Genomic DNA, 23,831 nt, shown 5'->3' with positions numbered 1-23,831 from the left:
TCTGGCGGGCGGACGGACGGATGCATGCACACACACCTCTTTAGAATGGAATGCAATCTTCACACACCCTGGGTCCGTTGGCGAATGGACTTTAATCTAGAATCATCTGGAACCTGGGTTAATCCACGGCTGGTTGCAGTATCAATCAAGCACATTTTTTCCGAGCCAAAGAGTCTGAATGCTGTATAAAATGTCCCACTGAATACACAAATATTGTTCTCCTAATACGTCCAATTCCAATCCATATAGCCAAAATGTAATATGGTTTAATTACTCTATATGGCAAAATGGTAAGAGGGGATTTTGATACATGACATAATAATGAAATATAGAACTACTGTTGCCGATGATCAATGGGAGAAATGACAAGACTGTATGTTTATCTCTTACTATGTCTTAACCTGAGGACCCACCTCCACAGTGGTTCAAGATATAATCTCATGATATAAAATCAAAACCAGCTTCAGACAAGAGGCAGATCATAGTAATAGCATCTGTCCTACTGTACCTTGTCGGTCTTTGTTTGAAATGAATGAATTAGGATATCACATTTTTTGGCATAAATTATTGAAATAAATATGAGAAAACAATTGGATGATTCGTTGCCGATGTCTAATAATACAAATAAAGTTCCAAAAGATTAGGTTTTTGATTTTTTATTGTTCGGCACTGTTTTTCCTTGCTTATTTTCAATGTCTTGTTATCTTTGTTCATTTTCTTTCTGCAGACTATACAAACAGTTCTCTATCAGAGTTCATCAACCTTTACCATATCAACACACCCTTTAGAAGAGGGAGAGTTAATTGTTTGAATTGTGAATTACCTCTCAATTTACATAGACTTTACACTACATCTCTGAAACCTGCCATGTTTGAGCTATTCATTTATTGCAATGTGTCTGTCTATTCCTCTTCTCATGTTGTAGAATCCACTCAACACAGGAAGAAGAGAACCTAAGTTATAATTCGCAAAAGTAATATCCAGAATTCTCTTTTACACTATTTTGGGATTCGCTCCATATTGTCGTATTTTCCCTTCAGACTCAGCCATGTAGGCTACTTTAAGGCATTTCAATGCGAAATAAATCCATATAATTTGGACCAGTTTCTCATTGTAAAATAGTTTGTCTAGGCTATTCCGTATTGAACAGTGTTAGAGGCTAAAGCCCTGAGGGTTGCTGAGATGATGTGACTGTAATATTTATTGCTTCCTTCAGATGACGATATGGGCTGAGCAGTGCAGAGCAGCCAGCCTGCTTTGTTCATTTTAGGGGAGCTAGCAGTCTAGCACTGCATCAAATCAAATCAAATTTTATTGGTCACATACACATGGTTAGCAGATGTTATTGCGAGTGTAGCGAAATGCATTGATGCATTGACCATTTTATCAGTGGACTTCCTGCGAGCGCTAGCTGCCTCCCTGACTGCCAGGCTTCGCTGCGTGTCAGACACATCCTAATAAAACTGTCTGGCTGTTTTGTGGGCACCAGTTCTGCACTCGCTGCGCCGTGTCTGACTGCTAGGAGATCGCCGCACCGTGCCTGGCTGCTTGGTATTCATTGGGGCATGGCACTCACTCTTTCAGCTATTGCTGGGGGCTCTGTGGCACAGACACAGACTGATTAGTTGGCATCGGCATTGTTCACTATGAACACCAAATGGGGAATAGATAGGAAAAAACATAATTAGTAAGAGAGAGAGAGAGAAAAGAGAAAGACAGAGAGGGGGCGAGGGAGGGGGGGTCATAGAGAGAAAATCTATTGTTTTGAAACTGCATTTCTAATGTGGGTCATTGAGCAGAAATTAGTTTTTTTTATATAAAAAAGCTAGCTGCCTTGGGAAAAGCAGAAAGTTTAAAAATGAGGTCAGCTGTGACGGTAAATTTCTAACAGTCCAGATCAGGGTGAATTTGTAATGGTATTGTCTTGGTCAAAAGTTCAGATTGATTTTGTATGACAACAAATCATGTGTTCCCATTTTACATCCTATCTGACATCTTCTCACTCCCTGAATTAAGATGGATTTCAGAGAAACTTGGGGCCTGGACTTTATTGAAGTCGATAATTTGAGATTATATAAGGTTTTTAAGAAGCATTTACACATATTTGAAACATGACAAATATTTAAGCACCACATATTAAACTGCTTGAACATCACCTAGTTTCCACACATCTTGTAGATCTCTATGTAAAATGTATGTTAATAAATATAACCAATTTGGAAAACCATATGGTAAACTATTTACATAGGTAAACAATGTTTCTGTGCCGAACAAATATGTACTATAAATCCATATAGTGTATCATTTACAGTGCAAATATAGTAGAGTAATTAATGAAAACAAATGTTTGCAATAGAAGAGCAATTGTTATTCCTAACTTCAGGTTTGCTGGGTTCAGGTCATTAAAATGTAATTGTGTCTTCAGGGGAAGTTATTTGCATCCATTTAGATTAAAATCATAAAGCAGTTATAGGGATGGTGAAATTAAAGTATACTTTCAGATTCCGTCATACATAATTGACATATTAACTTTAAGATATATATATATATATATATACACACACACACACACACACACACACACACACTTATTAAAGTACGGAATTAATGCTTAAGTGCATTTAGTGCCATCACTTAAATAATAAAATGAAAGTTTTGCATTTTTCTGGGAAAATGTAATATTCATAAGTACCCATGAATAAGATTAAATCAATAAAATGTAGTAAAAAGATTCTGAGAAATGATTGACTATTGAATGATTTGATATGAGGTGTGCCTGCTGTATGCTGCCACCATATTTGAAACAGGGTAGTGTAACAGTAAAATACCAAGTTTCAAACTGGCCCAAGCAGCATTGGTGCGAATAAATAAAGTAGGTACTGTAGATGCAATGTGTATCTGATTTGATGCTGATCAAAAAATATTGACTTTGTCATGCCATCTAGTTGGTTTGCTAGTCGAGTATGGTGTGGTGGCTTGAAGAAATGTTGGGTCTTACATTTACGGCAACAATTTCATATGGAAACATACATGGAAAAGCAAATGCCAAACGTGCGCTTCATGGAGCTACATGGTTGTCGGTGCATGTTTGTCCACAGCAGTTTAACTGTTATTCACACAAGCAAGATGGAGAAAACCAGTTCAATGCGACATCTTGGCCGAGTACCATGATAGAACGGATCGACCGACGGGCATTGTGTTAAATTACATTACTGTGGTGACATACGTTGGCCTTTATGATTCCTCGACGCTATGGATAAAACACAACTTTGTTATCAACCATTGTCTTTACATTTGCTAAGCCACACAGGCATGCATAGTATAACATCTACCTCTATTCTTTGCCATGTATGGATGATCATACATTAAACACAGGGATGTGAGTGAGGGCTAACTCAATAGTAATAGTCAATAAGTTAATTAAAAAACAACTACACATTTTCATTCCACTACCAACAATGCTCTCTTTCGGTCCCCCTTCCTCATCCCCTCTATCTCTCCCTGTCTCCCCTTCCTCCCTTTCCCCATACATCCTGATGTGTGTAACATTGCTGTCAGCAGCTGTTCCATCCCGACTCCACCCTTGGCAGGCACATTGGGTTTGCCACTGTAGTCGCTCGTGCCCTCCGCCCGCGTCCCAAGAGCCTAACCCGTGATTTTTCATGGAGAGAGCTCACAAGTTAGGGTCTCAGGGAGCAGGAGAAGTACAACAGGGTCCCGGCACTGAGGAGCCGCACACAGTCAGTCAGTCAACCAGTTGGCCGGACGTGGGGGTGAGCAGCATGGCACCGCTCTCAGTCGTACTCTATCTCTCACTACCACCACCCCTAGGTGCCTCCCTCTCCATCCTGACCCAAAACCACCTCCGCGTGTCTGTCTGCCCAGTGTCCGGTCCAGTCTGACTGCTTGGGTAATGTGCCGACTGGCTCCGTCAAACAACAGTCGTCCGCTGTGGACGAAGCAGGAGAAAAAATGTCCCCCTTTTCCCCTCCTTCACTGCAGATTACTTATCCCTTCATTTCAGAGAGCTGGAGTTAGAGATGAGCTGAAGGCTCAGCACACAAAGATGGGCATAGACATAGACCTACCAGAATACACGCCACAAACACAGTAAACGGTAACACCACAGCACAACAAGACAATAATGGCAGAGACAAAGATGAATGACATGAGAGAAAATGAAGAGGGCAAAAAAGAGGAATAAGGCTTGCTGGAGATGGTCAGACCTTAATTTCCCCTGTCGCGGCGCAGAAGCCAGAGCTAGCCATAGACAGGCGAGCCAGCATTCCCTGCTATGCTGTGCTCTGTGCTAACTAGCCTTTGTGCTGGCAGAGGAAAGCCCCCCTAGCCAGGCAGCCATCTCGCCTCTTTGTCCTCTGAGCGTCGACATGCAGGCAGATCATCAGTCTACATCTCCCTCTCCCCCTCGGGATGGCTGGACCCAGTGCTGGCCACTGCACAGGACCCTCCGAAACCTTGCCTGCACTAACCGCTGCTGACCACCACACCACCGCCAGGGAGGAGAGCCGCCTGACAACCCCAGTCTGAGGTGTTCCACCACTGGGGGGACCAGAGACCCCCCCCGGTCTGTGGATAACCTCAGTCAGAAATTAAATAATAAGAAAATATATCTTTACACGACACCGCCACTCTTGGTTGACCCGCTTCGCGGAAGTGGCAGGTAAAAACCAATACTAATCAGGGTAAAAAAAAATTGAAATAAAGTTGTCTCGTGCAGAGCTCTCACAGTGCTTCCCCCCACTCCCTGCTACAGACTGCAACGCTTACCCCCCCCCCCACACACACACACACTGCTTTCTCTAATGCTAACTGTCCCTCCCCCTCCCCTTGCACCCACTGCCATGGCGGCGAGCTCCACACGGTACAGAAATAAGTTGTCACCGCCACAGTGCCAAGCGAGAGCAGCCACATTGTCATCTTCAGTCCTCTCATCACAGACAGAGTTCAGACACACACAGAGTACAGTCACAGGCTGTGGTAACCAGAGACACACAATCATCATTGTCATGATAGAAAGCAAACTGCCCTGTCATGAATCTTAACAACGCACCACATTGCAACCAAATGTCATTTGTACCCTATACCCCCATAACTCCTCCCACTAATAATTAGATCGATAGATGTCTCACTCAGGGGAACACAGAGCAAAGCGGAAGCTTCCGGAAACGCAAGTGCTGTCTTTGTTGCCCGGCGCCTCGCACAATCCTCCGTCTCTGTGCCGACTATGCCTTTGTCATCCATCTTTGAGTGGAGGATGAGGAAGAAAAGGATAAAAAAAAAGAGCAGGCATAAAGAAAGCAAAGGAAAAGAAAATCAGAAAGGGAGATGCTGAGACCACGGTGGCTGAGCCAGACGTAGGTCAGTGAGGTGGGACGCCTCTCCACCCCCTCCCCCCTCCCTCACCGCTTGCATCATCAGCTCCATCTCATCACCCCCCACCTCCGCCTTAGGCTCCAGGATCTCAGCCGCATCGTGACACTGTCATCTATCCTGTTTTTTTCCACGCAGGTCCAAGACTAACACCACGGTGACAACAGGGCCATCGGGAGAAAACGGTGACGCCAAAACATTTTGTCTCCCAAAACACTGGCCAACTCCTATTCCCATCACCCCTCCTCTTCTCCCCATCCCCAGGTCTCTACCTGTCTACTCATCTGGCTGTCTGTGACTCCTGTCTGTGGCTGCTCACTCGCCTAGAGTGTGGTACTACACTACGGCAATGGGAGTCTGCAGCGACAGCCCTCCCTCTCGCTCACTCCCTCCATACAGCCTCTGCCGACGCACACGTTCCACCCATTCTGCTGATCAATTCCTTCTCTTTCCTAAGGAGCACAAACACACTGCAACCAGCCAGCCGCCTGGTGGGTTGGCCAAGGAGGAGGACGCCCTATAGTGGCTCATGCTGTTACACTCGAGACACTAACATACTGACACACAACTCAGAGTACATATGCAACACAGACATGTTGACACACAACACAGACACAACCACAGACACAGTCGTAGACAAAACATAAACAACAAGCAAACTGACACAAATAACATTCCAGAGACAGACACTGTCACAGTCCCGCTACACACAAGGTACAGGCACAGAAAGACAGAGTGCAGACAGAATGACACAGACACCAACACTGAACACAGACACAATCAAAAACCCTGACACTTTCACAATATTGTGACTGAAGCATTGAAGCATGCACACAGACAGACGACGCAGTCCGACAGCACTGTACTTCACCAGTCAGGCCAGACAAAGAATAGCATAATAGCTTTATAAAAGTATTAAATAGATATACATGCTAAATGACTAAATGACACAGAAATCACAGGGCAGGGCTGTTTGTGAGATTTTCTGCTTGGACAGGTTTCGGAGTGAAGTGGCTTAACCTAACCTGAAGTATTCTATCTAGTTTCTCTCTTTCTAGCAGCCCATCTATCAATCCCCTTATGATTTCATACAACATCCACACTACAGCACTGCAGTTAACAAAGCAGGACCTTTAGCAAAACCATCCCGTCAGTTAAAGACATACTGTATAGTCTCACATAGGTTGACTACTTCTTTATGTCCAGCTCCTGCTATACACAGCCTTCGAGATGCACTGTCCTCCTCATCACAAGGTAGAATAAATACCACAGACCTTACTCATCTTACACATTTGATGATAAGATGATGAATGAAATTATCTTTATTTAAGTTGAGGTTATTTAAATAACAATTGTTTGAAGGGCTATTTTATGCACAGTCTGTCATCGCTTGATAGAATACAATGAACACTAAAGTGTTGTTACGAGGCACATCAAATGGAACTAAGTCATAAGATAGAGCAAAACAAAGAAAACAGATGATGGGTTATTTTTTCTCTATCTGAGTGAGATCTGACCTTGACGACTCGTCCTAATCTCAGAGACCCTGACCTATCACCCTCAACACCCCAGATGGATTAGGGTCGCGACCCTGTGCGACAGAGAAGGGGGACTGCAAATTTTATCATTGATTGATTATGTGCTAGCCTTTTTAGGGGCCCTAAGCGAGATTTGGTTGGGGGGCCTCCCCACCAAGTGGGCAAACATTTTTTAGTGGCCCCCCTCTTGGAGAGAAAAATGAACATTTAAACTTTTTCCCCCCTGCAATTCTACACATTTTGCCATGGGGCAGAAAGAATATGTTGCAATTTTATAACACATTTCATAAAATTCTACTTATTTTAGCATGGGGCAGAGATACATTTGAGCTGTTTTAAAGCAAATTTCCTGAAATTCTACTCATTTTGCCATGGGGTGGAGAGATTTTTTTTCTTTAAAGCTCCCTGCACCTTACAATTCTACACATTTTGCTATGACTTATGCCATGTTGATGATACCTGAGTGAGAGTGACTAACAAAATCAATGTGGGCCCCATGGAGGTCAGGGCCCCTGGGCACGTGCCCTGTGTGCCTTGTCGGTATTTGGCCATGATGACTAGATAACTAGCTAGACTAACTTACCAATCTAAACATTGTTAGCTGACATGGCTAATTAAGTGACTGTCAGTGAGTGACATATAACAATATAAAAACTGCTGATGCACAACCAAATTTCGAACTTTCACCTTGTGTATTATACTATTATAACTCTCAACAGTAAGAGTTTCAAATTGTATTGATATTTTTTTGTCAGCGACTGCTTATGTAACTTATGCCTGGAGCCCTGAATTCTCACTGCGAAACCCCCAAGTCTCGGCTTTGCTGCAATGCAGAGATCCTTCAGATAAATCACTCTGGCGCTCCACACACAGAAATTTGGATTTTAGCTCAAAACAACATCAAGACCTAGAACGCCAACAGTTTAAAAAAAATCTTGTATTATTACATTATCTTCCTCTTGAAATTTGAAGGTGTAGGCTACAAAGAGCAACAAACAGGTAGGCTGTAGTTTTATCTGAATTGGGTTGGGGGGAATGCGCAGCATGTGGCCTCAATTAGCCTAGCTAGCTATAGTCTGCTCGCTACCATCTCTCTCGGCCCGTTCTGCAGCTGTAACAATAAAGTGCCAGTCTGTACCTTGTGCAGCAGTGCTCAGGTTAAAAACGTAAGTAAAAAAATAAATAAACACATGTATTTCTAATATCTGGATATCCAACCAAAATTCATGACACTATTCCGAATAGTAAAATTATTTCAAACCCCCATCCATAGCTATTGTGTATGACAGAGGGGAGGTGGGAGTGAGGGAGAGAGGGAAGGGAGAGGAGGCGGCAGTCTGTACAACAGGACTGGTGATCAATCAGCTCCATTACAGCAGTGTCACTGCAATGTCTGGAGCTACCACTGCCCCGCCACACACACACACACACACACACACACACACACACACACACACACACACACACACACACACACACACACACACACACACACACACACACACACACACACACACACACACACACACACACACACACACACACACACACAATCCCTGAGACACTCCCATCAGCGCAGAGCTACTCCCCCCCAACACACGCACACGACTAGACGACACGCATTGACCCTCCTCTCCTCCCCCCACTTCTCCTCCTCTATACTCCTATCATCTCCATTTCTCTAGGCTAGACTGTTAGCAAATCTTGGAATACCACGGTTGGTCGTGGTATTCGTGGAAACAGAACATGTGTACAATGTCATAAACATTAATGACCATTGTCTTCCAGTAAAAATCTAAAGGAAGAAGGAATGTAAGTATCAGGAAGGTAGAGTAAGTACATCTCCTCAAACCTCTATGATGCACTACTAACATAAAAGAGAACGTTGTCATGACAGAAGTATTATGATTTATACCCCAGAAATACTGTAGTCTCAAAGAACACAAAAAAACAAACAGGAAGGCAGTGCACACAATGACTTGAGAACTAATACACATCAAAATGCTATTACACCACGTCCACCCATTTAACGATAAGCCTGAATTCAGATAACAGTGTCTTACAAAGCGGCAGGCGAGTGTCAATCAGACAGGTATCCAAACAAAGGACGCCTAGCATACAGACAGACAGGAATGCAGACAGGCAGACAAGCAGGCAGACAAGCAGGCAGACAGACAGCACCATTAGTGGTGAGCAGGTAACTGGGGGGACAGGGATGCGTGTGTGGGGGAAGGGGGGCCCAGCCAGCCAGCGGGACATTAATGACGATCATGTCTTGTCACACTAGCTGACGGACGGACGGACGGGGGGGGATTGGTGGGGCCAGTCAGCGGACCCTGCCCTTGCCCTTCTCGATCAATACCATTGATCTGTCCCAGGGGTCAAGGGGCAAGAGCGTATCGATGGGGGAGAGTGGCTGATGCAGCAGTAGGCCGAGAGGAAAGGGGGGAGGGGGGGGGGGGGCTGACTGACTCCAGACAGATCAATGGGACACCCGTCTCCCATGGATGTGTTATGGTTATTCATTTGCCACTAAACGGATCACATTAAGGGGATATCTCGCCTTGGGGAAAAATACTAGCAGCATTGCAGAGACTTCACCAAATCACAAGCTGCTGCTGTATGAACTGGGGGATTTGTAGCTGGCTAGTAGCTAGTAGCTGCCTGTCTGGGTAGTAACAACAGTGTCAGGCTACAATCCTTCATGTTTTTATTTTATCAAGGTCTCTAGTGTTTACTGAGGGCAGGACCAGCAGACAAATGACCTTGTTAAAAGGGTTCTCACTCAGACAAAAGCATGAATCAACTGAATTTGCACGTACATGTATGTACACTGAACAAAAACATGTAGTGTTCTCAGAAATTGTCCACACGCAGAAAAATTTTATAGTGAGCATTCCTCCTTTGCCAAGATAATCCATCCACCTGAAATGTGTGGCATATCAAGAAGCTGATTAAACAACTTACACAGGTGCACCTTGTGCAGGGGACAATAAATGGCCACTCTAAAATGTGCAGTTTTGTCAAACAACACAATGCCACAGATGTCTCAAGTTTTGAGGGAGTGTGCAATTGGCATGCTAACTGCAGCAATGTCCACAAGAGCTGTTGCCAGATAATTTAATTTTAAATTATCTACCATAAGCCGCCTCCAATGTTGTTTTAGAGAATTTGGCAGTACGTCCAACTGGCCTCACAGACACAGACCACGTGTATGGCATCGAGTGCCCCATGGTGGCGGTGGGGTTATGGTATGGGCAGGTATAAGCTACGGTCAATGAACACAATTGGATTTTTTCAATGGCAATTTGAATTCACAGAGATACCATGACGAGATCCTGAGGCCCATTGTCGTGCCATTCATCCGTGCCATCACCTCATGTTTCAGCATGATAATGCACGACCCCATGTTGCAAGGATCTGTACACAATTCATGGACGCTGAAAATGTCCCAGTTCTTCCTTGGCCTGCATACTCACCAGACATGTCACCCATTGAGCATGTTTGGGATGCTCTGGATCAACAGTGTGTTCCAGTTCCCGACAATATTCAGCAACTTCGCACAGCGATTTAAGAGGAGTGGGACAACATTCCACAGGCCACAATCAACAGCCTGATCAACTCAAGGCGAAAGAGATGTGTCGCGCTGCATTAGACAAATGGTGGTCACACCAGATACTGACTGGTTTTCTGATCGACGTCCCTACTTTTTTTTTTTAAGGTAGCTGTGACCAACAGATGCATACCTGTATTTCTAGTCATGTGAAATTCATAGATGAGGGCCTAATTAATTTATTTCAATTGAATCATTTCCAGTGGTGGAAAAAGTACCCAATTGTCATACTTGAGTAAAAGTAAAGATACCTTAATAAAAAATGACTCACGTAAAAGTGAAAGTCACCCAGTAAAATACTTCTTGAGTAAAAGTCTAAAAGTAGGGGGCCTCCCGAGTGGCGCAGCAGACTAAGGTACTGCATCACAGTGCTAGAGGCGTCACTACAGATGCACGTTCGATCCCGTGCTGTGTCGCAGCCAGCCGTGACCGGGAGGCCCATGAGGAGGTGCACAATTGGCCCAGCGTAGTCCGGATTAGGGGAGGGTTTGAACAGCTGAGATGTCCTTGTCCCATTGCGCTCCAGCAACCTTGTGGCGGCTGGGTGCATGCACGCTGACTTCATCGCCAGCTGTACGGTGTTTCGGAGGACACGTGGTTCTTGACCTTTGCCTCTCCTGAGTCCCTACGGGAGTTGCAGAGATGGGACAAGACTGTAGCTACCAATTGGGGAGAAAAATAGGTAAAAAATTAAGATAAGTATATTTAAAGCCAAATACTTAGAAAATATATATTAAGTATCAAAAGTAAATGTAATTGCTAAAATATACTTAAGCATCAGTAGTAAAAGTATAAATAATTTTAAATTCCAAACCAGACTTTCTGTTTTTTTTAAAATGTACTGATAGTCGGGGGCACACTGCAACACTCAGACATTTACCTTAAATAACATTTTGAGCAAAAAGGCAAACTCAGTTGCATCATTCATTGAATCAGAGAACTCATTCATCTTAGGCATGATGTGGGGCGGCAGGGTAGCCTAGTGGTTAGAGCGTTGGACTAGTAACCGAAAGGTTGCAAGTTCAAATCCCGAGCTCACAAGGTACAAATCTGTCATTCTGCCCCTGAACAGGCAGGATGACTGGCTGTCATTGAAAATAAGAATTTGTTCTTAACTGACTTGCCTAGTAAAATAAAAAACATGCCAGCAAAAAACGCTGACACTACACATCCAAGTCACTGATCAAATTATGAAAGACAAGCATTGCAATTTTGAATTCTGTAAAGTGGGTGGTGAGTGTTGTTGTCTATCAACAATGACAAGCCACCGGGGTCTGACAACTTGGATGGAAAATTACTGAGGATAATAGCAGATGATTTTGCCACATCTTTAATTTAAGCCTATTAGAAAGTGTATGCCCCTCAGGCCTGCAGGGAGGCAAAATTAATTCCGCTACCCAAGAATAGTAAAATCCCATTTACTGGCTCAAATAGCCGACCAATCAGCCCTTTACCAACCCTTAGCAAACAGATACAATCCTATTTTACTGTAAACAAATTGACAACAGACTTTCAGCACGCTTATAGGAAAGGACATTCAACAAGCACTGACATAAATGACTGATGATTGGCTGAGAGAAATTCATGATAAAAAGATTGTGGAAGCTGTTTTGTTAGACTTCAGTGCGGCTTTTGACATTATCGATCATAGTCTACTGATGGAAAAACGTGTGTTATTGCTTTACATCCTCTACTATATTGTGGATAAAGAGTTACCTGTCTAACATAACATAGAGGGTGTTCTTTAATGGAAGCCTCTCCAACATAATCCAGGTAGAATCAGGAATTCCCCAGGGCAGCTGTCCAGGTCCCTTACTTTTTTCAATCTTTACTAATGACATGACACTGGCTTTGAGTAAAGCCAGTTTGTCGATGTATGCGGATGACTCAACACTACAAACATCAGCCACTACAGCAAGTGAAATCACTGCAACACTTAACAAAAAGCTGCAGTTAGTTTCAGAATGGGTGGCAAGGAATAAATTTGTCCTAAATATTTAAAAAACGAAATGAGTTGTATTTGGGACAAATCATTCACTAAACCCTAAACCTCAACTAAATTGTGTAATAAATAATGTGGAAATTGAGCAAGTTGAGCTGACTAAACTGCTTGGAGTAACCCTTGATTGTAAACTGTCATGTTGATAGAACGGTAGCTAAGATGGGGAGAAGTCTGTCCATAATAAAGAGCTACTCTGCCTTTTTAACACTATCAACAAGGCACGTCCTACAGGCCCTAATTTTGTAGCACCTGGACAACTATTCAGTCATGTGGTCAGGTGCCACCGATGGACCTCAGAAAATTATGATTGGCTCTAAACAGGGCAGCATGGCTGGCTCTTAAATGTACACGGAGAGCTAACATTAAAAATATGCATGTAAATCTCTCATGGCTCAAAGCGGAGGAGAGATTGACTTCATCACTACTTGTTTTTGTAAGAAGTGTTGACATGCTGAATGCACCGAGGTGTCTGTTTCAACTCAGTGGTGTAAAAAGTACCCAATTTTCATACTTGAGTAAAAATAAAGATACCTTAATAGAAAATGACTCAAGTAAAAGTGAAAGTCATCCAGTAAAATACTTGAGTAAAAGTCAAAGTATTTGCTTTAAATATAATTAAGTATCAAAAGTAAATGTAATTGCTAAAATATACTTAAGTGTCAAAAGTAAAAGTATAAATTGTTTCAAATTCCTTATATTAAGCATATTATTATTTTATATTTAAAAAAAATACGGATAGCCAGGGGCAAACTCCAACACTCAGACATAATTTACAAATGAAGCATGTGTTTAGTGAGTCCTCCAGATCAGAGGCAGTAGGGATGACCAGGGATGTTCTCTTGATAAGTGCGTGAATTAGACAATTTCCAGTCCTGCTAAGCATTCCAAATGTAACGAGTACTTTTGGGTGTCAGGGAAAATGTATGGAGTAAAAAGTACATTATTGTCTTTAGGAATGTAGTGAAGTAAAAGTTGTCAAAAATATGGTACAGATACCCCAAACAACTACTTAAGTAGTACTTTCAAGTATTTTTAGTTAAGTACTTTACACCACTGTTTAAACTACTAGCACACAGCTTGGACACCCATGCATACCCCACAAGACAAGCCACCAAAGGTCTCTTCACAATCCCCAAGTCAAGAACAGACTAAGGGAGGCGCAGAGTATTACATAGAGCCATGGCTACAGTACATGGAACTCTATTCCACATTAGGTAACTGATGCAAGCAGTAGAATCAGATTTTAAAACCAGATAAAAATACACCTTATGGAACAGCGGGGACTGTGAAGAGACACACACACAGGCACAGACACACATACACATGATAAGACACACAGTCTACACACACTTACACATGGATTTTGTATTGTAGATATGTGATAGTAGAGTAGTGGCTTGTGGGAACACACTTAACGTGTTGTGAAAAGTGTTAGGGGGTTTGTCATGTCATATTTTAAATTGTATAATTGCTTTAATGTCGCTGGACCCCAGGGGCAGCAGCTAATAAGGATCTTTAATAAATACAAAGAAAGCATTTGTGTTAAGTGAGTCTGCCAGATCAGAGGCAGTAGGGATGACCAGGGATGTTCTCTTGATAAGTGCGTGAATTGGACCATTTTCCTGTCCTGCTAAGCATGCCAAAAGTACTTTTGGGTGTCAGGGAAAATGTATGGAGTAAAAAGTAAATGATCTTATTTAGGAATGTAGTGAAGTAAAAGTACAAGTTGTCAAAAATATAATTAGTAAAGTAATTATAAATAAGTAAAGTATAATTAGTAATAAGTCAAAAAACGACTTATTTTTACTTAAGTACAACTGCTGATTTCCTTATATGAACTGTAACTCAGTAAAGTCTTTGAAATTGCTGCATGCTGCGTTTATATTTTAATTCAGTATATGTGTATGGGGATTATATCCAACAATAACTCACTGAAAATACTCTCAATATACTTATTACAATGGGGTTTATTTTTTTATGCACACGTGGAGGCTAAAAAAACACTTCAAAATATGTTTAAAATTGTCAACTATTCTACAACTATGACAGCAAGAGGTCAACAATGCTTTTGCTAATGCAGCTGGTCCTGGAGAGATTGTGATATTCATCCATTTCCTTCCTGTGTACAGAAAAAACAAATATGTAAAATTGTATGTAATGATAAGTTGCATTTCATAATCAGACAATAACATGCCTAATCCCCCATATAATTTGGTTAGAAAACATTCCATTGTTACAATTTCACCTGGCATGACACAATTTCACCTGGCATGACATTTATGTAAATAAATGCTGCCTAGCATGACCTGGAATGCAGGATATATCCTGTAGTAAAATTCTGTAAAATCATTTAAATGACCTATTTTAGAGTTCTCTGTCAGTGTGCTTTTCTGTTCAGCAGGCCTTGATTGGTTAGTGCAGTGAAAATAGAACCTCTCCTCCCCCACCTTCTCTCCTCCCCCACCGTCTCACCTCCCCCCTCCTATATAATCCCATCATTTATTTGTCCAACCATCCCATAAATGGAAGCACAGCTGGAACCAATGACTCCTAGCCCTGCCTGGCCACTGGGCCAGTTGGAGCAGGGAGTGCTGAGGCAGCAGGTCCCCTTCGCCTCAGCCTCGCTTGCTAGCTACATCTGGATGACCATTCAGTTCAGAGGTGAGGAAAGACTGGGAAAATGGAGATCTTAAAATAAACTCTGTGCTCTGGCACAACGCAGCTTGGCTCCTCTAGTCTGTTCAATAACTATATGGAGGGCTGAGAAGGAACCGGATGAACCCAACCAAGGCTATTTGCATACCTGGCTGTAAATGGTAAAACATATATTTGTATAGTACATACTACAACATAATTTAATTTGTTTCTTAAAAACTCAAGAGATTGATCACCAAAAAAGTGATCTATAAATTTGCACTGGAATTAAGAGTATATATTTCATATTGGTTCTCCTCCAGAAATTCAGACATTGTTAATTGAATGTTCTTTACATCATTCAGAACCTTAACCAATATCCTTTCACTCAGTAAGACCCCAGAGCCCCAGAGGGCCAGACAGACTGAGTGACTGAGGTGTACCACTATAGTTGTTGTTTTGACAGAGCAGAGCAGTCACCACAGAGATCCCACCCCACGCCAGCAGGAAAGTCAGCTAAGAGGCCCCATACAGATAAAATGCCATTCCTTCTGGGGTTTCCAGGGTTTTAACAGGATCAGGCTAAACAACACACTGTCAACCTGTTGGCATTGTGAGCCATCTGAGGCTGGTTGTTGAGCCTACATGGAGAGCAGAGGAGACTGGTGTGAGGAGTTATAGAAGGAAGGGCTCATTGGAATGGGTGGAATTAAATCAATGGAACGGAGTCAAATGTGGTTTCCATACGTTTGATTCCGTTCCATTAATTCCATTTCAGCCATTACAATGAGCCTGTCTTCCTATAGGCCTCTCACGCTCTGCCATTGAACACCCATTAATAACACTCTGCGTTCGTTTGGCCCCTAATTAACAGCTGCTAAGTCCCTTTCACTGGGCGGCCCGTGTTGATAAGAGGCTCCACCAGCTGAGAGAGCCTGTGCTCTCTGAGGTACTGCTGCAGAGCTGTGGATGGAGCAGGGCGCTCCTAGCAACTGGCAATGTCTGTCAAGCTATGGCCCTTATGGGTTTAGTAGTGTGTTTGAAAGGCTTCTGGTCTTTTCCAAGACATCTTGGTCAAAACATCTTTGTCTCGTTGTAGTGATATCAGGTATTGGAATATAGCCGTGAATCGCAAACCAAAGTATGAATAAAGCTGCCATTGCAGGTTTGAGAACTAAGGTTGAATTGGAGGGACAATCTGACGCCCATATCCACTCTAGACTGAAGAGACTGCTTTCCAACTACTGACAGTGTAAAGTGAAAAAGACAATAGTATCATAACAGTGGTGTATTTACTCATGACCCTATATGAGAGGTTTACATTACAGTATCAGCCATCAACAAAGTCAGAAAAAACTGACATGGTGTTCTAACGAAGAGAGGAATTACAGCAACACCCTCTTGCTTTCAGTATATTTCAAATTCAGTTTGAATTTGAAATAATCTACAGACTGATTAAACTGATACACATATGCATTTTGTTCTCATTTGTGTTGATCAGTGCTCTCTCTCTGGCAGTGCTGAGCCCCACTGCCAGAGAGAGAGCCAGAGCCCCTGATTTTAGTAGACAAACCGACTGGGTCTGTGGTAAATAAAGACTTCAGCCCACGCTGGACTGGAGCAGGTTTAAACCCCAGACCAGACCAGACATCACTATTGCACCCCGTCACATAAGTGCCCATAGATCATAACTAAGGCTTGGTGCATGGAAACAAATAAACATAAACTGTTCCAATGCTGGACAGTTTTAACATTACAGCAGTCTGTATGTCTACTGAAGCAATTTGGGGAACAGCCTTGCTTCCAGCAGGTAGGTAGGTGGGATAATCAAGCCACTAAACCCCTTAAGAAAGGCACTAAACCTGGCTGAACCTGGGAACTATATTCCACAGCGCAAATGGATACATAGTAAAAGCTGAGGGTGATGTCTGATGTTTTCTGAAACAAAAGAATCAGCTAAACAGAGAATCTCAGATTTATGATGATTATTACATTTTATACTTGATGTTTACATCCAACCATCTGGGCATCATAAAATGTGGCAGTGATTCAGTGCTCAACTCACAGGAGAATGGTGGTCAAGGCCCTTGCCTTCACTGGAGAGAGTGTTGCCTGGCCTGCACTGGAGAGAGTGTTGCCTGGCCTGCACTGGAGAGAGTGATGCCTGGCCTGCACTGGAGAGAGTGTTGCCTGGCCTGCACTGGAGAGAGTGTTGCCTGGCCTGCACTGGAGAGAGTGTTGCCTGGCCTGCACTGGAGAGAGTGATGCATGGCCTGCACTGGAGAGAGTGTTGCCTGGCCTGCACTGGAGAGAGTGTTGCCTGGCCTGCACTGGAGAGAGTGTTCTCTGGCCTTCATTGGAGAGAGTGTTGCCTGGCCTGCACTGGAGAGAGTGTTGCCTGGGCTGACTGATGGAGGCTACAAAAACACAGAAATGGCTCAGGGAGCAATGTGAAACCAGGGGAAACTGGTATTGTGTGAAATAAGTTCCACCACACAAGTGTCTTGGTGAGAAAATTGAACTTCAGCAATAGCAGAATGGCTTGACAGAATTAGGTTATGAAAGACATTCACTTGCTGCGAGATCCAGCACCTGCAGTAAATGGTGAATGGTTGTTCTAACAAAATAATAATGAAATTAGATCTATTCATGATAGCAAAACATATCATGGATTTTAAAAAAGTATAAAGAAATGTGCATTCACTGTATTCCTTCTGCAGATAAATCAGTTATACATTTAATATACTATATACTCATGGATAGTGAAAGAACAAGGGGGAAAGCCTTTGTTTGCTGTGTTATTTTTTGTGGTTGGAGTGATAGTATACAGTGGATGTCTAACATTACAGATCCCCTGTGTGATTGATGCAGTTTGGTCATTCCTCCCACCCTACCAGAGTGGATGACAACCATCTAAAAATACACCACTTTTCAACCTAACACTAATTGAAGGTTTTGTGCCTCTAAAGGCAGACTGACCTTGGGTCTAATGGCAGGAAAGGTCCATTAGGAGCCTGTGTAGAGAAAGGAAAGGCTATAAGAGCAGGGACACACACATACACTATATATACAAAAGTATGTGGACACCACTTCCAATTAGTGGATTCGGCTATTTCAGCCACATCCGTTGCTGTGTATAAAATAGAGCACACAGCCATACAAACATTGGCAGTAGAATGGCCTTACTGAAGAGCTCAGTGACTTTCAACGTGGCACCATCATAGGATGCCACCTATTCAATAAGTCAGTTTGTCAAATTTCTGCCCTGCTAGAGCTGCCACGATCAACTGTAAGTTCTGTCATTGTGAAGTGGAAACGTCTAGGAGCAACAACGGCTCAGTCGCAAAGTGGTAGGCCACACAAGCTCACAGAACGGGACTTTTGAGTGCTGTCCTCATCTGTCCTCGGTTGCAACCCTCACTACCGAGTTCCAAACTGCATCTGGAAGCAACGTCAGCACAAGAACTGTTCGTCAGTAGCTTCATGAAATGGCTTTCCATGGTCAAGCATCCACACACAATCCTAAGATCCCCATGCGCAACGCCAAGCGTTGGCTGGAGTGGTGTAAAGCTTGCTGCCATTGAACTCTGTAGTAGTGTAAACGCGTTCTCTGGAGTGATGAATCATGCTTCACCATCTGTCAGTCGGCGGAAGAATCTGGGTTTGGCAGATGCCAGAAGAAGGCTACCTGCCTCAATGTATAGCACTAACTGTAAAGTTTGGTGGAGGAGGAATAATTGTCTGGGGCTGTTTTTCATGATTAGGGCAGGCCCCTTAGTTCCAGTGAAGGGAAATCTTAATGTAACAGCATACAATGACATTCTAGACAATTTTCTGCTTCCAACTTTGTGGCAACAGTTAGGGGAAGGTCCTTTCCTGTTTCAGCATGACAATGCCCCAGTGCACAAAGCAAGGTCAATACAGAAATGGCTTGTTGAGATCGGTGTGGAAGAACTTGACTGGCCTGCACAAAGCCCTGACCTTAACCCCATGGAACACCTTTGGGATGAATTGGAACACTTTGGGATGAATTGGAATGCCAACTGTGAGCCAGGCTTAATCGTCCAACATCAGTGCCCAACCTCACTAATGCTCTTGTGGCTAAAAGGAAGCAAGTCCCTGCAGCCATGTTTCAACATCTAGTGGAAAGCCTACCCAGACGAGTGAAGGCTGTTATAGCAGCAAAGGGGGGACCAACTCCATATTAATGCCCATGATTTTGGAAAGAGATGTTTGACGAGCAGGTGTCCACATACTTTTGGTCATGTTGTGTAGAATTGTCTACCATTTGCCAGCCGAGAGTAATTAGCACCTCTGAACAGTGTCGGCAGTCAATCTTTTCTGTGTATACACAGCAAAGACCTTGTTGTCGTCAGCCACAAAGCCTGTTAAAATACTCCAAACCAGAAGGTGGCAGTAGTGTTGTTTGGCAATTACAAAATGTACCAAGGTACAGCTATGGTACTTATATCCATACCATTGTACTACTATGGTACTTTCACTTATACCATTGTATAGTTTGAATCATGGAAATGTACCATGGTTTTAGCTTTGAAGTATGATGGTACACCTAAATAATACCATGGTATTGCCTCAGAAATTATCATATGGTACGATCTCTATTAATTGTGCATTACCATAGTACAATGGCAGTACAATGCATTAAATAAATAAACCCCCCCCAAGGTCAAAAGGGGTTGGTTGGTATTATATTGATTAATTGACGTACCAGTATGGTCAAGTTTCTGATCAATTCAGAAGCAACTTGAAGGCCAGCATCCCAGAGTCGCCTTTTCACTGTTGACGTTGAGACTGGTGTTTTGCGGGTACAATTTAATGAAGCTGCCAGTTGAGGACTTGTGAGGTGTCTGTTTGTCAAACTAGACACTAATGTACTTGTCCTCTTGCTCAGTTGTGCACCGGGGCCTCCCACTCCTCTTTATATTCTGGTTAGAGCCAGTTTGCTCTGTTCTGTGAAAGGAGTAGTACACAGCTTTGTACGAGATCTTCAGTTTCTTGGCAATTTCTCTCATGGAATAGCTCACATTTCTCAGAACAAGAATAGACTGACGAGTTTCAGAAGAAAGTGCTTTGTTTCTGGCCATTTTGAATCTGTGATCGAACCCACAAATGCTGATGCTCCAGATACTCAACTAGTCTAAAGAAGGCCAGTTTTATTGCTTCTTTACTCAGAACTACAGTTTTCAGCTGTGCTAACATAATTGCAAAATGTTTTTCTAATGATCAATTAGCCTTTTAAAATGATAAACTTGGATTAGCTAACACAACGTGCCATTGGAACACAGGAGTGATGGTTGCTGATAATGGGCCTCCATACGCCTATGTAGAAAATCTGCCGTTTCAAGCTACAATAGTCATTTATAACATTAAAAAATGTCTACACTGATCAATTTGATGTTATTTTAATGGACAAAAAATGTGCTTTTCTTTAAACAACAAGGACATTTCTAAGTGACCCCAAACTTTTGAACGGTAGTGTATATGGTAGCATAATCTTTGTCATATTGTAATAATTTACAGTATTTATAGTCAATGGGTGTTGTGCCTGTTTCGGACCACAGAGGGAGCCGCTCGCTCTAGTGGTTTGCTTCACGCACTCTCACTCTACAGTGGGTCTCGCGCTAGCCTGCCCAGTCAGTGTCAGTTGAATGAGAGCGCAAACTGAAAACTGAAGAGAAAAGCACCAGATAAACAAAATATTTTAAACATTATCATCAAGTTAAACTGAGCGTAATGATATAACTGTTGTTATATTTTTTATGAGGTTTTCATAGTTTCATTTCTAAAAGTCTGTTAGCATAGAAGTCTGTTAGCTATAGTTAGCGCCAGTCAAGCTAGCCCGTTGTAGTCATAGCGACAGGACCAACAAACGTTCTTACAGAGTGTAAACAAATGCACACTTAAATTAAAATAGTGCACAGAGAAAAAAACATTGACGGTGAGATTTTGACATCGTGGCCCTCAAAAATAGTTGGCTAATGTAAACCAAGCCAAGCTATGCTTTGAAAGACATGATGAGGGTCATCTTTTTGCTTGATGTCATGAGTGTACTCCAAGGAAAGCTAGAAGGTTGTACCGTTAACTCCCAGGGTGTCATTCTAAACCATACAACCTACTACCTCAACCCGGATGCACACATTTTCAGTAGGCCTTCTTCTTGTCTTGTCCGCTATTTGCAAGCCAAGAACACTAGAATCTTCTGATTTGTACTGTTGGTTGCTTCCATTACCGTCAAAAGGTTGGAATATGCTATCAAATCAAACAACACTGAAACATTATGGTTCAGGCTTTGTTATAATAATCAGAATGTTCTATTCTGCCTCACAAACAATGTATTGGAGCTCCTAAACACCACAGGACAGGGAATATCTATTACTAGTCATTTTACAAACAAAGAGCATCAAAGGTGCCATTTAAAAAAAGATGTTGTTCACACCACAATGACAGAGACCCACAGAGAGGAGCTTGTGATGTCAGATTTGCCACAAGATCGGATCTACGGGTTTGTGCCAAGTGGTTAGTTGGAAAGTATCAAAATAAATATGTCAACTTACACTGAAAAATACATTACACTATGCCACAAAGATGGGGCCCAACTGTGTTAATATGTCACTTTATGTAAGTGGAGAAGTCAATTGTACCATGCATGCAACAGGCTGTCAAATCAAAAATAATGTCAGTTATAGGTTGATGTCCACAAATACCTCCAAAATGTCATCATTACACTTTCCTAATCAACACTACAGTGAGGACAATAAACCACACAATAAAACCCTGTTCCATCTAAATCACAGAGTGGATCAATTCTGCTACATGTGTTGAATCGTATAAGGATCTGAAGTGTTTTGAGCTGAGCAAGGGGATGTTGGCTACAACATAGGAATTGAAAAAGAACAGCACAATAGAAATGGCCAGACGAAAACTGCAGGGCAGAATCTCCCACATATGATCTGAAAATATACCGTACCTGTCAAACTAAGTCAGATCAAACCAAATACAGCTACAAAACCTAAATAACTACAGATGTATTGCTTGAATGTACAGGTGAGACTGCAAAGGCAAAGAATGTCTCCATAGCTTTTTGTCTGGCCTATAGACATGGCACAAAGAGGGCAAGCTGAGGAGAGGAATACAACACAATGTCTGTGCCAAATGCAAGGTCCACAATTCAAGAAACAGCCATTGGCTTTTGGTAATTTAGGATACAAACAATAACACAATATACTGTAGAGGATAACTTATTTCTGAAGGCAACTTACCTTGTTGATCGTGTGCCTTTAAGGGTAAGTAGTCACCCATGGTCATTTCTCACTCTCTTCCTCTCTGAAAACACAAAGAAAGTAACAACATTAATTGGCTTGTTCAAAACCAGCAGTTCCACACCCTACTGCACAGTTTCATGGTTCTTAAATCAATAGCAATAGTACAATATAAACAAATTATTATCTTTAAACACACAATATTTCAGACTGAAAACAAATGTGTTGGTGAATAATAAAGCAAAGAAAGAAAAAGACGAAGAGAGAACGGCTTCACAAAAACCCTGATAATACCGGCAATTGTATTGCAATAGTATTCTGTCCATTCTAAAGCAGATTCCATTTACAGTTGCAGCCGCTCATAAGCATCACATGCTTCAGCAGTTCCCTCTAGATATGAAATGTGCATGGAAGTCCATTTTTCAGTGAGAATAAAAATGTTGTGGAGAAGATCTCTCCCCGTCTATTCTCTTCCCACAGAGACACATGCAGGGGCAGTCCTCCTCTCGTCTCCTCCTGGCCAGCATGCAGCACTGAGGCTGTGGCGAGAGGAGAGGATAGGTTAGCCCAACTTAGCCCAGACAGCAACAGCAATTTAGAAAATCGTGGCAAGGAGCTGTATAAATCTGCCTGGGTGAACGGGATGCCATGGCGAATGGGATGCCAGTGTAATGGAGCATGCCACGGTCAGCTAGCATTAACGGTGCCAACTACATCGTTCCCTAACACATCAGAATATTCCTGGCTGTGGTTGCATGGCCGCAGTGCGACAAAGCCAGGTATGGAATGGAACAGTGCAAATGTGCCAGCACCAGTGCCACTTACCCAGATCTCTACTAACCATTTGACATTCATCATCTCTATTTGATTTGGATTGTTCAGACCTCTCTTTTGTACCCAGCCGGAGACAGACAGATAGGAAGCAGGATTTATCAGGAATCAAAAAGCTATGAGACATGGGTGCCATGCAAAAAATTTGATTTAAAAATACTAAAGTTGAGTTGTGTTATTGTGCCCAGCTCCATTGGCAAGTCGGGTTCATTTCAGCTCCACACCGTCCGCCATTTTCTCAGCAAACACAAGAATGAAAGAAAGCCCAAAAAGAAAGAATAAAAACCCTTTGCTGGCATCGCATTCCAAGTTTCCCCCTTCACTCCCTCTCTCGTTCTCTCCCTCCTGGCACCATAACAAAACCTTGGCCGAGGAGGTCACATGATTTCCTACCAGAAAGCCACAGCATTCCCATAAAGCATTCTACTGACATTGTTAAGACATCTTTTGTCTAAATCAAAACCTTAGCCAGCCCAGCCTGCCCGAATATTTGGCACATTCAAGGGGGCAGGGAGTGCAGAGGGAAGGGGTGGCGTTAGGAG

General features: G+C 42.6%; 1 long non-coding RNA gene across 3 annotated transcripts in view; it reads right to left on the bottom strand.

Moving 5' to 3' along the window:
- The window catches only part of LOC106603548 (uncharacterized), a 101,597-nt gene that overhangs the window by 8,731 nt on the left and 69,035 nt on the right, over window positions 1-23,831 (bottom strand). For 2 of the 3 annotated variants that reach the window (XR_001328433.2, XR_001328432.2), the window contains exon 3: window positions 22,459-22,522. This is a non-coding gene — a long non-coding RNA (uncharacterized lncRNA). Of the gene's footprint in view, window positions 1-14,493; window positions 14,664-18,157; window positions 18,193-22,458; window positions 22,523-23,831 lie in introns of those variants that run through there. The other variant, XR_006769644.1, reaches the window with a different exon arrangement.

The sequence above is a fragment of the Salmo salar genome, chromosome ssa04, assembly GCF_905237065.1.
Source record: "Salmo salar chromosome ssa04, Ssal_v3.1, whole genome shotgun sequence".
Classification (NCBI taxonomy): Eukaryota; Metazoa; Chordata; class Actinopteri; order Salmoniformes; family Salmonidae; genus Salmo; species Salmo salar.
Note: the sequence above shows the minus strand (reverse complement) of the source record. Positions and strands in the feature narration are given on the sequence as shown.